Source organism: Lathyrus oleraceus, chromosome 1 (genome assembly GCF_024323335.1).
Source record: "Lathyrus oleraceus cultivar Zhongwan6 chromosome 1, CAAS_Psat_ZW6_1.0, whole genome shotgun sequence".
NCBI lineage: Eukaryota > Viridiplantae > Streptophyta > Magnoliopsida > Fabales > Fabaceae > Lathyrus > Lathyrus oleraceus.
In genome coordinates, this window is record NC_066579.1 from 104,983,993 (window position 1) to 104,990,624 (window position 6,632).

At 32.5% G+C, this 6,632-nt stretch overlaps 1 long non-coding RNA gene across 1 annotated transcript; it reads left to right on the forward strand.

Moving 5' to 3' along the window:
• Nucleotides 1-589: 589 nt before the first annotated feature.
• LOC127119870 (uncharacterized) lies at nucleotides 590-3,566 on the forward strand. Its single transcript, XR_007802927.1, has 2 exons — nucleotides 590-1,153; nucleotides 3,216-3,566. It is a non-coding gene; the product is annotated as an uncharacterized LOC127119870 (long non-coding RNA).
• Nucleotides 3,567-6,632: the final 3,066 nt, after the last annotated feature.

The following is a 6,632-nucleotide window of genomic DNA, read 5'->3' on the forward strand; positions in this document are numbered from 1 at the left end:
GAGTGATCCAGTATATTGCAAGTACATAGGTCTAATCCAAACAAGTGATCAAGGGACTTATGATCACTTGTTTGGATAGGGGAAATAGGCAATGATATAGACAAGTGATTAATTGATTAAAGATGACTTTGATCAACCAATCAATCAGAGATAAAGATCATGTTAAAGATATCTCAAGCACATGGATTTGATTAAGGACTAAAGCATAAAGAAATGCATCAATCATGAATACAATTTTCTAAAGAAACTATTTGAGAATTTATTCTAAAACTAATCCTAATTAATTGCTAATTAAAATCTAAGCACTAAACAATTATTTTCAAAATGCTTTATTAACAAAAATAAAATGTATTTTTATGTATTAAAAAATGTATTAAAATGGATTAAAAATGTGTAGAAAAAGTATTTTTTATGTATTTAAATGAGCTAAAATGTGTTAAAATGTATAAGAAAAATGCCAAAAGAAATTAAAGAAAATTAAATCAAAATTAACAATTAAATGTTGAGGGTGCAGTGGACCATAATGGAGTATGTAGAGGAAAAATGCGTTGGGCTTGATTCAGAAGGCCCAAAGTTATTTTGTGGGTTGCATTCAGCAAGGGAGTGTGGCATTAGCATTACGCAGGGTGTAGGAAGCAAGGCCCTTGGGCCTTAGGGCGCTGAAGCCCAACGCGCAAAGGGTAAGGCTGAGGGATAGTAGAATTATTCACCTCATTTTATCCCAAAGTTTCACATTCGGCTCTCTCTCTTAAGGTCTCCTCGCCAGAAAAATGCCCCACCGCGCCGGAAATCGCCTCTGACGGCGTCGGAGGTCCAACTGGCCTCAAATGCACACCAACCAACTCGTCTCAACTCCTTCTCTCCCAATCTCGTACTGATTCAAGCCAAAACTCAACTAAATCCTTATAATCAAGCTAAACACTCAAGAACTCCAACCAAATAAATGAAAATTAAATCGAAACAGACGTTTGAATGAAGCTCAAACCTTAGGGGTTTGGCTCTTCTATGGAAAGTCTACATTGTAGTACCAAAGATCAAGCCAGAAGAATAGGAATTGAGGAATCACCAACCTACAAGGCGGAGGTGGCTTTGGAACTTGTTGAATGCGAGACTGAGGAAGAAGACGAAGAAGAATAGAGAAGCTTCAAATAAGGTATGCAATTTTGAACTCAAAGCACTGTAATCTTCTTCTTTTTATACTCCAAACACTAGTCTGTAGGAAGATCTCTTATGTTTGTTGTTTTTCTGTGACGTTTCTCTATGCGTATGAGGGTGAGAAGAGTGATGCAAGAGTTGTTGTTGGAGTTGCAGAGATTGAGAGAATGATTCATAGCTTTTTGCAGGGAATGATGATTGTTTTTTCCATCAATGAAGGAGCTTTAATGGATATATAGAGGATAATTTGGTAACTAATTCGGGCAAGGATTGGGCAGGGTTGTTAGGTGTTAGGGAAGAATTAATCGTTAATTGAATTTGTGAAGAAATTAGTTATTGAAGTTAACACGGTTAAAATTCTGTTAGAGTTAGTTGTGATTGAATTCTAGTGTTAAGTTAAAGATTAGGGAATTGCTTTGGATCGAATTAGTTAGTTATGCAGTAGGTTTTAGTTAGTTATTAGAGTGAGATTGTCATGAGTTAGTTGAATTGAAATGAAGTTAGTTAGCTACTGTTAGAGTGTTAAACGAGTAATGTTGACAATGGAATTATTTTGAATGAAAATAGTTAATTGGAATGAAGTTAGTAAAGTTGATGTTTAGAATTTGAGTTGAAAATTAGTTAGTATAGGATTGTAATTATAAAGTTAGTTGTTATAGGTTGTAGTTAGATGAAAACAATTAGTTTGATTGATGTTGGAGTAAACTAGGAAGAGTGTTATGATTAGGGAATTCCATGTAGATTGATGTAAAAGAAACAATTTGGATGTTAAGTTGAAACTAGATCTTCCTATTAATAGCAGTTAATGATTATTAGGGCTCTGTTAGAATTAGTTAATGTTATTTTGATAACATTTAGTGTAGGTTAGCTTAAGTTGTCAGAATGTTAGATTAGTTGAATTAGAAGTTGTTATCAAAGTTTGGATGTTAATTGATGTTAGCTACTTTTGATATTGGTTAAAGGTTATTAATTGTTAAAAGGTTATTAACACTTTGGAATGAGACATTGGTGTATCTGTGAACTTCCATTATAGTTATACTTTGTTTGGAATTAGTTTAGAGTTATGAAAAAATTCGAAAATAGTGAATTTCATGTTAGAATTAGGGACTGTTATATAAATTGAATTATGCTATGGAACTGTATTGGATTAAAATTGAATGGGTCACAAGTAAAACCAGTTAACCACTTTGGTTAACCAGTTACGAACATGATATTGGTTGGTTAATTGAGGTTCAGTAATAGAATAAAAATGTTAAGCAGGTTGTTGTGAAATGTTGTTAAGTTAGTTGATGAACTACTATGGAGTTAATTGCATTAATGTATTTGTGAACCTAACTGTTATGTAGTTCTGAATTGTTATGGGACTGCTTGAAACATGATAGTATTAGTTTATTTGGAATTAAATTGTCATGGTTAATGACCTGGTTGTGCCATAGATATTAGTGGTTCAATTGGCTTGGTTTGGTTGCATTGTTTTGTGAGTTGATTTGTATGCAAACATGCCATGATATGTGTATCTTTGATAAATGCTTAACTTGTAAACTGTTTGGATTGGACTAAGTTCTTTTGAAACCAATTAGAATTGGCATGGAATATTAATGAACTGAATTGATACGTTGAAAATGTTTTAGAGTTGTTAGTGAAACCTGAATGAATGGATCTGTTATGTAGTGTATCGTAATCAAGCCTTGAATTGGATGTGTCTATGTTAGGATTGTCATGGAATGTGTTAATGTATTGATTGGAATGCTATACAAGTTAATGTGAATCAACTTGGGTTGTGTATGTCTATGTGTTTGATTGGTATAAATTGTATGTTGATTGTGTTATAAACTAATTAGTTGTTTTTGTGGTGGATTGTCATGGCATGCCAAGTTTTGGTTTGTGGATGACTTGCTTCTTGTCTCTTGGTATGATTTGTATTATGTATATATATATATATATATATATATATATATATATATATATATATGTGTCATGTGTATGAAAATTGGTGCATGGACATTGGCTTAACTTTGTATTTGTGTATGTGCTTATGTGTTGGAATTTTGTTCTTGTAGGGTTAATGTGCATTAGGTGGAATGGCTAATCTATGATATGTTCATAGTATGTCATCAAGAGGAATTTTGTGAAATACACCAAGACCATGAAATTGAAGACTTGGGAGGCTTGGAAAAAAATGAAGATGGGATGGCATGTAAATGAAGAAAAAAATGGAGATTAGGGTTTAGGATTAGTAGTTGACTTTGGTCAACTGTTTGACCAAAAAGTCAATAGTTGACCAAAAGTCAACTATAGGTCAAGGTGTGTGATTTTGTTTATAACTTCATGATTCAGACTTTTTAATATGGTTTGAATGCTTGTAATAAAGAAATTACTTCTTTTTGAATGAATTGTGTCTTGAATGTCAAGTAACATGGTTTTCCCTCCATAATTTGAATTTGAAATCTTTGAAATTGAATCTGAATTGTCTTGAATGACTCCATCTTGATTCATTTAACTTGAATCCAAATTGCAAAGCCTTGAATCAAATTAACAACCAAACAAACTAGCCATGTAGGACTTCCATAAGAATGGTCAAAAGAAAGTCAACCCTAAAGTTGACTAAAGTCAAACCTGAGAAAGACTTCCAAATCTCAATGTCATGATGCAATCAATAACAACTAAAGACCATGGTCCAAGACTTAGGGTTCCCTAAAACTTTATCCATGAAGAGTGAACCAAATACCATTGTTGCGCCAAAATTGCCAAGACATATAACATAATGAAATCCACCAGTTTGATCCAAATCTTTGTATCATCAATATCAAGACCCATGAATCAATGATGCTTATCTGAACATGTAATTGTAAACAAATGACTTAAATGCCAATGAGTATGCAGATGAATCATAGACCAAAAGTCAGGTAAGAAGTGAAAAGAGTAGGACAAATTTTGGGGTATGAGACTAGACTTAAATAGTCTTTTGGTCCTTGTAAGCTAATGTGTTTTTGAATATGGTCCCTAAATCTTTTTTTTGTCAGAGTCCCTATATCTCACTTTCTTGATTAAGTTAGTCCCCGACATTAGAAGTCTGTTAAGATATGTTGAGATGTTTAACGTTGCTGACATGGAAATGAATTGTTCTTTTGTTTAATAAATTACACACATGGCCATGAAAAGTTTCCCAACAAAATCTTACTAAGTTCAGAAATTGTCTTTTACTTTTAGTCCCTGTAATTTAGGGTTTGGTCTATTGGGACAAAATAGAAACTGTGACATTGTGGGAGGGACGCGATGAACGAAAACAATGAGAAGCTATGTTGCATGAATAACTAACACAACTTCATCAGATTCTAGCACCATTCAGCAAGTGATGAACTTCAATTTGATTTTTCATTACGGGGATAATTTTTTAAGGGATTGTTTAGTATATTACACGGGGGACATGAGCATGAAGTAGAAATTGATCCAGACACGTGGAGCTTATATGAAGCAACTTGTATTGTGAAAGAGATAACCAAGCTTGAACATTCAAAATATTGGTTATGGAGGTATAACAATGATGCCGACATGTACAATAGAATGATTAGTGATAGTGATGCTGAAAAGGTATGTCAATATGCCATGGAAATGAAAAGTACAATGCACATATATGTTGAACATAAAGATAATGTTCAAGAAGTTGAAGTCGGCGATGTTCAAGAAGATGAAGTAGGTGATGTTCAAGAAGATGATCTAGGTGATGCTCAAGAAGATGAAGTAGGTGATATTCATATAGATGATGTAGGTGATGTTCAAGAAGATGAAATTGAGGATATTGGTGGTAGTGAGGATAATGACTTTGAAGTTGATGGTTTATCATTTGATGATAGTGAGGACGACAAGGGCCCTTAAATGCAAAATAAAAAAACTCAAAGGAGAAGGAGATGGTCCATCATAATCTATGAATGTGTAGAAATTAAGCATTTTGTTATGGTTATGTCATGGTGTACTTTGTTATGGTTATGTCATGGTGTATTTTGTTATAGTTTGATACTTTGTTATGGTAAGCATTTGTTGTATTTTGAGACAAACTTGTATGCCTATTGGCGTTATGTTATTTTAAGACATGAACCATCATTATGTTATCTATATGCCTAACTGTACTATAGTATTATGCAAACAAATCACAAACATACAAGGATGACATACAAATAATTATGAAACAAAGATGAAATACAAACAAATCATTATGAAACATGGATGAAAACCAAAATGCCACAAACATAAAGGGACATACATCATTAGTTTCAAAGGTTCTTATCCATTCAATACTAAACATTACATGGACGACATTAGACAATTATCCCTCTTCTAGGTACTAAAACAAAAAACAAAATACATACACCATGAACATTATTCTCACTACCATGTATGCTAAGCAAAAAACAGACACCAAGATACAATCAACAAAAGCTTAAATGTATTGACCTTCTTCCTTTTGTTTTCCAACTTCAATTTTATCTTCTTTTTTTTCTTATCTTTAAGGTCTTTAATGATGCAACCTAATTCTTGCACTACCTCTGTGCAAGTGCAACCGACTGAATTTTTGGATTAATTTGATGTGTTGCATTCTAGTTTATCATCCCATATGAATAGCTTGAAACTTGACACACCCAAATTTGAACATTTCTAGAATCTTCGTTTAGGGTTTTGAATTAAATTTGATATGAACATACTCATTACTCTGTTGCAACCATAATTAGGGTTTTGAGAATCAGAGCAATTACCTACTGATGATGTTGTCGTGGATGAATGTGTAACTACCTTAACACTATGGCAGTCTGAAGAGGAAGAATTTACAGAATATGATTTACATAATACATTTTTGGATTTAGTCATCCCTTTTAACCCCCTCCACTAAGAATTCCACGTGTGTAATTTATTAAACAATAGAACATATATATTCATTTCCACGTCAGCACCATTAGACATCTCAACTTTTTTAACAGACTTCGAACGTTAGAGACTAACTCAATCAACAAAGTGAGAAATAGGGACTCTGACAAAAAACATTTAGGGACCAAATTCAAAAACACGCTAACTTAAAGGGACCAATATGCCATTTAAGCTTTTATTCTATTACCATTATTCTTTTAACATCAGATTTTTAAACATAATATAAAATTTATAATAAAAATATTTGCAAAAATCAAAGATGTAATATGATAGTAACTGGAATTATATAAAATATTCAAAACTTACTAGCATTAGTATCAAAATATTCAAAGTGCAATATCCTAAATGATTTAAATTCATTATTCGCAAAATAACAAATGTTCAAGAGCCTACAATTGAACTAACTAAGTATAAGCATATCAAAGTTATCACTCATCAAATTAAAAAAAAACAAGAACATCGTCCAAATATCCTCCACAATTTAAAAAGAAGTTGACTTTGTAGTGTTATATTTGTGAAAAACTTGGCTAGAATTACATAAATTATTCAAAACTTAC